The sequence below is a fragment of the Balaenoptera physalus genome (genome assembly GCF_965194825.1).
Source record: "Balaenoptera physalus genome assembly, chromosome: 1".
Lineage (NCBI taxonomy): Eukaryota > Metazoa > Chordata > Mammalia > Artiodactyla > Balaenopteridae > Balaenoptera > Balaenoptera physalus.
The window spans coordinates 175,566,281-175,576,545 of record NC_138882.1 but is presented as its reverse complement, the minus strand read 5'-3'; the positions used below and the strand labels follow the sequence as shown (position 1 = coordinate 175,576,545).

General features: G+C 45.7%; 1 long non-coding RNA gene across 1 annotated transcript; it reads left to right on the top strand.

The window, feature by feature from the left end:
- Positions 1–573: 573 nt before the first annotated feature.
- LOC309661691 lies at positions 574–9,345 on the top strand. Its single transcript, XR_014264164.1, has 3 exons — positions 574–709; positions 8,111–8,182; positions 8,943–9,345. It is a non-coding gene; the product is annotated as an uncharacterized lncRNA (long non-coding RNA).
- The last annotated feature ends 920 nt before the right edge of the window (positions 9,346–10,265 follow it).

The window sequence follows — 10,265 nt, the reverse complement described above, 5'->3', positions numbered from 1 at the left end:
AGGGTATCGAAAGTCAGTCTCCCCAAGGGCGGCTCTCCCAAGGTCTCCAGGACCTGGTCCCCCGCCCCAGCCCTGAGGAGTCTCCGGGTCCAGGCAGGCGCTGCTCCCTGCGGCCACACGGTGGCGGCGTAGAGTCGAGCTCCGCGCCCCACCTGGGAAGCGCTAACGAGGCACAGCCCCAACGGTTGGGCCTCCTGCTCTCCACCCTTGCCAGGACAGGTCACGGCATCCAGGCCGAGAGAGCCGTTGGGCCTAATCTCACCTCACCTCAATACCTCCAGCTGGACCCTCGATTCCCGATACTAGGCCGGGCACTCCCAGCTCACTTGACTTGCCCTCCACCCCCGACAATGGCTCCCGGGGCCACCCCGCCCTGCCGCCAGTCCTGCGCAGCACACCTGGCGGGTACAGGGCCAGCCCTTGCTCAGATTCAGGCTCGAGCCCGCCGGACCCAGACCGAGCGTCTCATCCCACTCCCAAGTGCGCCGGCCCGGAGGGAAGGAGGTGGGCGTGCGCTCTAGCTTTGTGGTCCTCACTGCCCCGACCTCTGGCCCTCTCCATTCACTGCTTCCGCTTCCGGGCCTGCATCTTCTCCGAACTTCTCTGAACGCCGCGAACCCCCTTCCCAACACTTCGAATGCAGGTCCCAAGGGCTGATAATATGGTCAGGGATTGTCCTGTATAGGGGTCCCCTTACAGGCACTGAGAGGTAAACAAGCTAAGCGCGGGCACGTGCCAGGGCGGGGCTTTGGGGCGGGGCATCAGAGGGGCGGGGCCTCGGGGCTTGGGTTCCCGCGGGCCGAGGAGGTACCCGAGGCGCGCGCGGGGTGCCGGGAGTGCAAACTAAGCGGAAATGGGGTGGGGGGAGGCGCAGAAGTGGGGGCGGGGCGGGCACTGGGGGTGGTTTGAGGGAGCGCAGGGCAGGCTAGACTTGGGAGCTGAATGGGCTGGCCGTGGGGTTGGGCCTGAACTGGGGCCCCAAAGCGAGAGGGGCCTGAGTGGGGAGGGGAAGAGGAGGCAGGAACCCCGCCCACTTTCTAGGTTGGGTTCTTGGAACTAGTCAGGAAATCCTGGGACTCAATCTTGGGGCTTGATCTTCTGTAGGCGATGGTTTTTATAGAGAGGGCTGATAGGGGCCCCCAAGTGGTTTTTATAGAGATGGCTGATAGGGCACCCATTTCCCCCACATTCCGGGAACTGCTCAGGCTTGTCCCCCAAGAGTTTGGGGGTCAGCAGCTTCCTCCCTCCACACGCTGCGGGGCGGGTCCCACCCTGAGAACCCGGCAAGGCCCTGCGGTCCCTCCAGAGCCCCCCCCCCACATCTTCAGTTTCAACAAGATTGGGGGAGCGGGGAAGTCTTGGGGGTCACAGGCCACAAACATCTAGAAAGGTCGTCAGGCCCCAGGGCCTTCTCTTGCCCCTGCCCTCTTCTCTGCTCCAGCAAACCTTACCCCATAATTCATTTGATCTTCTACTGATAAACATTTAATCTTACGCCTGTGTTTATAATGATCTTTATTTTGTTTTATTTTTACAAATATGTACTTATTGTCAAATTTTTTAAATAAAATACTGATAAAGGCAAAAAATATGGATAAAGACAAAATAAAGTTCACCATATTCCTACTATCTACAGGTAACTAACTCCTTTATTTTGTAAGCTACACTTTATGGAACGTTTGCTATATGCCAGATACCATGCTAAGTCATTCACGGAACAGCAATCTGAGGTTTGGAGAAATGTCTCCAGTGAGGCTTGCCCAAGGTCACACAGCTAGAAAGTGGCAGAGCCAGGACCTGGACCCAACTTTATCTGATTCCAAAGCTTTGCTGGCATCTTCCTGTTAACATTCGGGTGTCTTTCCTTCCAATCTTTTTTTTTTTTCCAGGCAAAGGGACAAAAATACTCACATGTAAATATGCACTGCTCTCCCTCCTTCCCAGGCTTAGGAGCCTTTGTAAGGAGGGCAGAGGGAAAGAAATAGACCTAAGCAAAAGAGTGGAGAGACCTGGAGGAATTTCCTCCCAGTCCCAATCAGGAAAAGCTGCTTCTGAGAGAAGGGAGGGGAGCGAGGGAGCTGGCAGAGTTTGGGTGGTCAGGAATTTGGAAAAAGAGAAAGAAGGAAGAGGTTTGGGGAGCTGTTGTAATAGTGTGGAACTTTGAGGAAGAGAGATTTAGGAGGATTCTGAAAGGATGTCTTGCCATGAGCTGTGCCGTGTAATCCCTTTGCAGTGTCCTCCAGAGACCTTTGGTAAAGACTTCTGTTTCCTGTCAGTGCTTTTTGGAATTGGATCGATTTCTTTTGGCGAAGAGGGAGCAAATAAAAGACCAGCTTTCTTCAGGTTCACATACATTTTTTGTATTTTTTCTTTTATGAAAGTGAAATAGCCTCTCTGCCTTTGCTCACCCAGTACCCTCCCCCTAGAATGCCCTGCCTTTCCCATGTCCTTCTCCATTTCCCTCATCCTCCAAGGTCCACCTCTCTCCACCTCTTTCCCCTCCTTCTGTTGGCCCTAGCTCTTTGCAAGTCCTTCATTATACCCCAAATCAGGACAGATGACTGGCCCCCTATTGATAGGCCATATTGAGTAGGAATTTTGCCACCACCGGAATCTCTTTGATTACAAGAAACTGTGCTGGTTTGTTGGTTTTAGAAATCTCTTTGTGTCAAGTGGAGTACCCTTGCACCAGTTATAATTCCCAGGGGAAGACTCTAAACACTTCTACCCATTTCCTCTTGGTATCTGAGTAGTCAAGGAAGACACAATGCAGTCAAGCACCGGATGGAACAACGCTTTACTCACATAGAGAAGAGACAGAGCAGGATCAGCTTCAGTAGTGGGTGTTGGTCCCTCATTGCCGGGGGATCTCTCCCAGTGATCAACACAGGGCGTTTCACCTATGCTCACCCTTCTTGTGCCATAGTGGAAGGACCCTATCCCCTCCAAGAGGAGGACAGATAATAACCATGGGGTTGGCTAGATGCCATATGACCGACATGCTTTAAGCAGAGACAAAAGAGTACTCATGACACCTGAAACAAGGAAAGATACTCCCACACAAGGTGATAAATCCAGCACAGGCTGTGTGGGCTCTTTATCTCTTGGTTAGGAAGTGTTCCAGGCCCAGGGCCCATTCTTACATGATTGAGTAAGGGTCAAAAAACTGCAGGCATGAGACTGTCTTTCTCAACATTTGGCCATCATGACTCTTGTTTCCCTCTTTGTTTTGGCTGCTAAGAAGCTCAGAACTATTCTATTTCTGGATCTGTATTTCCTCTTTGTCCCAATTTTCTTAATTATTTACTTTAAGCCTTAAAAAAACTTTTTATTATGGAATATTTCAAACACATGAAAGTAGAGAGAATGTAATAAACTGTTATGTACCTGTAACCCATCCTCAATAATTATCAACATTTTGCCAATCTTGTTTCACTTACCTCCCCACTTTTCCCTCCCTCTGAAGTATTATAAAGCAAATCCCAGATATCATATCATTTCACTGGAATTATTTCAGCATATATCTTTAAAAGATAGGGCTTTTTCAAATATAACTACAATGCCACTATCATACCTAACAAAATTAATACAAATTCCCTAAAATCATTTAATACCTAGTTCATGTTCAAATTTCTTTAATAGTTGGTTTGTTCCAATAAGAACTCAAATAAGGCTCACACATTTCATTTGGTTGATATGTGTCATAAGTAACTTTTCATCTATAACAGTTTCACTTTTCTTTCTTTTTTTCATGCTATTTATTTGTAAAGGAAACCAGAGCATTTGTCCTGTAAAGGCTCCCACATCCCAGAAGATTTGGCTGATTGCTTCCTGATGGTGTAGTTTAACTTGTTCTTCTGTCTCTTGTATTTCCAGTAAACTGAAAGTTAGATCTAGAGCTTGATTAGATTCAGGTTTAATGTCTTTAGCAAGAATACCTTATTGGCGATGGTGCTGTCTACTTATTATTATGTCTCATCTAGTGGCACATATTTAGTTGAAATATTTTTATTGATTGATCCATGGTTTCAGGGCTCTTGGCCTGCTCTTTTCATTATAGAATTCCCCATCAACCTTTTATCTGTTGGTTTTAGCATCTGCTGATGATCCCTTATTTCATTAGGTGTTGCAAAATGGGGACCGGGCCCTGGCAGTGAAAGCGCCAAGTCTTGGACTGCCAGGGAATTCCCCATGACTTTCTAATTCTGTCATTCTTTTTTTTTTTTTTTGGCCGCGCCCAGCAGCATGTGGGATCTTAGTTCCCTGACCAGGGATAGAACCCGAGCCCCCTGCAGTGGAAGCACGGAGTCGTAACCATTGGACCACCAGGGAAGTCCCTCTGTCATTCTTTTTGCATTCATTAGCTGGAATTCTTCCATAAAGAACAACTTTTCAATAAAAATTATTTTTAAAAATAAAATTAAATTACAAAAATAATTAAAAAATAGAACTTAAATGAAAAAATAAAAGAATAACTTTTCCTCATTCATTATTTGATTTTCCTGAAATAGTTTGTATAAGAAAGACAGGATAAATGCTTGATTTCTTTCATGTATTTTTATAAATTGCCTGAACTCCTTTGTGGAACAAGTTGTTAAAAAAAAAAAAAAGGGCAAGCAGAGTTGTGGAATAGAAAGAGCACAGGCTTTGGACTCGGACAGAATCCTGATTCCATCACTTCTTACCTGTGTAACCTTGGGCCATCCATCTGAGCCTCAGTTTCCTTAACTGCAAGCTGGGGACCAATATCCTCAACTTCCCCAAACTTTCAGTAGAATCATTTCCAGGCCTAGATCAAGCAATTCCTTGTATAGGAAGTAAAATATAGTCACTGTGGAAAATTTAGAGGATGCAGATAAACACAAAGAATATATAAGCTTTGTGAAAAGCATCTAGCATATGCTTGGCCTATAGTCGGTATTTCTGACAACTCCAGCTTGGCTCTCCGGCTGCCCTGTGTTAGAATCCTTCTGGAAGAGAGTAAGTTTAGCCAGCGGAGACTCCAGCCTCAGTCCAAGAAAATCCTAGTAAGAGTCAGAGAGGGTGTCTTAGGGAGAGAGCAGGAGGTGGATTCCTCTGGTCTTATGTCAAGAGCTAGTTAACTGAAGTTAGACCTACCACAAGCTTGCAGTGAGATCCTGGGAGAGTCACTTAACCTCCCAAGCAACAGTTTCTCACGTGTAAGGTAGAGGTTGTCAAGGCTGACCTGCCAGAGTTGTTGGGAGGGCCACCTGAGATGTTGATGTGGAAATGCCCACCTTGGAGGCAAAAATTGGGCGGTGCTCAGCAAATAGGAGTTAGCTTGATCTGTCTGGGAACTCCCTTTCTGAGCTCCCATCAAGTGTAAAGTTACAAGTGTCTCTTGTCACTGAAGGGATGTGTGAGGCCTGGCTTGGAGCCCAGGCTCCAAGTGCTGTGTGAATTGGGTAAACCTCTTCCTCTCTGGGGCTTGGATTCTTCCATCTGTGAGATGGCCAGATTAGGGGTCCAAATCTAAACGCCCCCAGGAGCAGACAGGTAGCAAGTGAATGAAATGGGGGAGGCAGTGAGATAATAGTGGTGGAGACTGTGGTGATCTGATGAGCTTGCTTTATCTGAGAGAGGCTGCCACTCCATTCTGCTGCTGGTCACAAAACTGGAATGTTGAGCCCAGGTGGCCTTTTTTTTTTTTTTAAATAAATTTATTTATTTATTTTTGGCTGCATTGGGTCTTCCTTGCTGCACGCGGGCTTTCTCTAGTTGCGGGGAGCGGGGGCTACTCTTCACTGAGGTGCGTGGGCTCCTCATTGTGGTGGCTTCTCTTGTTGCGGAACATGGGCTCTAGGCGTGTGGGCTCAGTAGTTGTGGCGCATGGGCTTGGTTGCTCCGCGGCATGTGGGATCTTGCCGGACCAGAGATCAAACCTGTGTCCCCTCCATTGGCAGGCGGATTCTTAACCACTGCGCCACCAGGGAAGTCCCTGGCCTGACTTTTAAAGAGGCTGGAAAGCTGTATTTTAAATTTTCTTCTTCCTTTTTTTTTTTTTTAATACCTTCTTTTTACAAACCCTCTGTCCAGGGCTGACTTTCAATAGATCCCAGCGAGGGAGCTGCTCTGTTATGTAGGAAACCCTGACCCAGAAGCAGGTCATCTATGAGTGGTTTAGCACCAGGTTCCCCACCAATGTGTGCTGTGTGATAGGTGAGGGGGCTGCTGCCTTTCTGGCCACGCCCCGTGTCCCAGGACCAAGGGGTCTCCCAACCCGACCCCGGTCCTGAGGGGCTGCGGACTGCACTGTGCTGTATTTTTAATTTTAAATTAAAGTGATGGCAAGTTATTTGAGATATTTAGCAGCCTGTATGGACTAAACAAAATGTAAAGTAGGGTTAAGAGCATGGATTCTAAAGTAAGAGAAGTTCATGCACCAGCTTTACCACTTAATTAACTGTATGTCCTTGAGCAAGTCATTTATCTTCTCTGTGCCTCACTTTTCTTATCTGTAAAATGGGGGTAATTATTGCACCTACTTCACGTGATTGTTGTGAGGATCACATGAGCAAGGACAGGACTAGGGAGAGGTTAACAGAATGAGGTTAATGAGGAATCATCTTGGGTGCAAAATTTAAGGGGGTGCCAAAAAAACTCAACAATCAAGATATATTTTCAAAAGTTAAAAGTAATGCAAAGGGCTTCCCTGGTGGTGCAGTGGTTGAGAATCTGCCTGCCAATGCAGGGGACACAGGTTCGAGCCCTGGTCTGGGAAGATCCCACATGCCGCAGAGCAGCTGGGCCCGTGAGCCACAACCACTGAGCCTGTGCGTCTCTACCCTGTGCTCCGCAACAAGAGAGGCCGCGATAGTGAGAGGCCCATGCACCGCAATGAAGAGTGGCCCCCACTTGCCGCAACTAGAGAAAGCCCTCGCACAGAAACAAAGACCCAACACAGCCAAAAATAAATAAATTTAAAAAAAAGAAAAAAAAGTAATGCAAAAAAAAAAAAAGTCCATAATGACCAAAATAGCAACATTTTAAGTGAAGACAGGATATGACCTTGCACTTGTGTGACTTGGCCTTAACTCACCTCACCCTAACCCTGGGTCTGTGGGGTCCTGGCTTGATTCTTAAAATAGGATGGTGCACAAGGAGAACACCCATCCCACCTCCAGGCCCAGTGGTTCACGGGTAAGAGAGAGAAGGCATTTGACTTTGTTCACTGCCATATCACCAGCACCTACAATGGTGCCTCACACATGGTAGGATCTTAATAAATATTTGTTGAATGGGGAAAATACTGGGATGATACATGTCCAACCTTAGAACAGTGCCTGGCACCAAGTAGGTGCTCAATAAAAAAATAATGATGATTATAATTAAGAAGATAATGATGTCATTGTGGGTCCTATTCTGTCTTTAAGCCAATGGTGAACCTAGTGTGTCTGACACCCAGAATGTGGTTTTTTTTTCCAAGTTATCAAATTTTATTTTTCTTGAATTTCTTCTTAGATTTTCTGGTAATGTAAAAAAAATGCTTTTAAATTTTTATTTTTATTGGAGTATAGTTGATTTACAATGTTGTGTTAGTTTCAGGTGTACAGCAACGTGATTCAGTTATACATATATTAATTCTTTTTTAGATTCTTTTCTCATATAGGTTATCACAGAATATTGAGTAGAGTTCCCTACTGCTATACAGTAGGTTCTTGTTAGTTACCTATCTTATATATAGTAGTTTGTGTAGAAAAGATCATTTTTTTAATCCCAACATGACAAGAGTTATCTTCAATAATAATCATGAAATAAAACAAATAATAATAATGGCAGAAAAGCAACAGAGACAGTAAAAACTTGCTTTTATTGAACTTCATATATACACTCAGACCAATAAAATTTTTTAAATAAAATAAAAATTATAGTACAAATGGGAAAAAAGTAAAGGACTAACAGTTTATGGTTATATTAATGTATTTTTTTAACAAAAAGGTACATACACACACACATGAAGCAATGCCTCTAAAAAAGGCAACTTGGCAGGTTCAGAGAATGACTTGCACAGAGAATGACAGAACTACAGTAACAGTTTTACAATCACTGTGCTATCACCATTGATTTCAAATCTGCTGTTTAAATGCAGGGACATGGGGACATGAACGCTCCTGGTGTGAGCTCCAATGACGCTGACCTGCTATGAGCTCTCAAATTGAAGGTATATGTTGGCACCAGTTGTGTAACTGGGAGTTCTTCAAATTAGCTTCCATGTAGAATATGTTATTAAAGGTTAGGTGATAAAATGTACTAATTTGAAGCATATATATATATATATATCCCATAATAATCGCGGCAATTATTTAGAACTTAGACCAAGAAAGATCTCTTCAGGAGGGAGGATTTTATCACCAACGACATTGTTTAGAATTGCCAGGGCACAGTGATAAAAAAAAGCAGACCCACCCAGTTTCATTAATGTTTTAAACTTCTCTACAGACAATGCATGCCTTATTTCTTGCACATGGAGGACTGGCCACCACGCTTAACTGATTCACCTCCACCTCAGGCCATCAGTTTCCTATCTCTGGATGAGACAGTCCCAAAGGCCCTTCCAAAGCTGACATTGCACTACTTTCTAATTCTGGCTTTGCAAGCTATTTCAAGCTATGTGACCCTGGGTAAGTCAGGTCATTTCTCCAAGTCTCAGTTTCCTCATCTGTGAAATGGGAACAATAACCCCAAGCCATGCCTTACCCCATAAGGGCTCCATGAGGTAGTGTGGAAGAAGACTTTTTGTAAAGAAGAAGGCACTGCACACAAGTGGCAGGAACACAGGTGGCAGGCCTTGATGACAAAGGTGATGATGTTCCTCTGAAGTCATAAACAAGTTGTTCCTAGATTGAGGATCTGGGTTAGGGGAAGGGGAACCAGTGGGTGCTGGACTTTGCAAATCACTGACAATGACTTTTTTCTTCCAGGACAAGTCTTGATCCTCTTGGCCCAGAAGCAGGGGGCTGATCACAATGACCCCAGTTCCTCTGCTGCTGTATTACATCCCAGCTGGATGGAGCACTTCCCTTCCAGGGGAAGGTGGCTGAGGCAGAAGCAGGGTGTGAGAAACTACTGATGCCAGCTGGCTCTTGTCCTCAGAAGCACTCTGAAATTAGCTTACCTGCTTGTTTAACCAAAGAGAATGTAAGTTCCTAGAGCAGGGGTTGACAATTTTTTTTTCTGAAGAGCCAGCTAGTAAACATTTTAGGCTTTCTCAGCCATATGGTCTCTGTTGCAACTACTCGACTCTGCTGTTGTAGTGTGAAAGCAGCCCTAGACCATACGTAAACGGAGCGTGGCTGTGCTCCAATAAAACTTTATTTATGGATACTGAAATCTGAATTTCATATAATTTTTGCACATTATGAAATATTCTTTTGATTTCTTCAATCATTTAAAGATGTAAAAGCCATTCTTAGCTCATAGGCACATAAAAAGAGGCCAGATTTGGACCACAGGCCATTCATAGTTTACCCACCCTTATTCTAGAGGCCAGAGACCCTCTCTGTGTATTCCTTTGCTGTGTCCACAGTGCCCAGAACACTGCCTGGCACATAGCTGCCCATAAGTATCTGTTGAAGACCAACTGCTTCCTCTTCTGCCCCTCTACCTCCAATTCCATTCCCATCTCTTGCTGCTACTATATCCACCTCTACTTCCAGCTCCCATTCTCTGTAACCAGCAGCAACAAGCTTCTGTTCCCCCCACCCCTGTCCCTGTCTCCAGGTCAGTGGAGGAGCCCACTAGCTAGTTCTCCAGTAGCCCTGGGACTGTCCCATCTGGATGCTCCCATTTTTCCTCTTCTTCTCTGACTACCCTATCTTTGGCCTCATTCTTCTTCTTCTTCTTTTTTTTTTTTTCAGCATCCAAAATCTTTTTAATAACAAGGCAGGATCTGGGGTTGGTTTTTGTAGTGGCAACTGGCCTGTCGGCCTCTGGTGCACTTGAACTTCCAGCCCTTGGAACGTAGGGTTTGGTGTTCCTGAGGTCTTGCCGAGATGCCTGTACACCTCTTGGCCTTTACCAGAGAGTAGGCCAGTGGCACAGCCCTTGGGAGAGTCCAGGGCCAGTTGGTCGAAGGTGAGGATCTTGCCCCAGGCCTTGGGGATGTGGCTCCGGGGGCAGTGCACACACCTTCAGTTCGGGCACCTACTGGGCATGCACATCATCAGTTTTAGTCCCTATAACCACAGCTGTTTTGCCTTCCCCTCCAGGAAGCTTCATCTTCCGGATCATCTGGGAAAGGGATA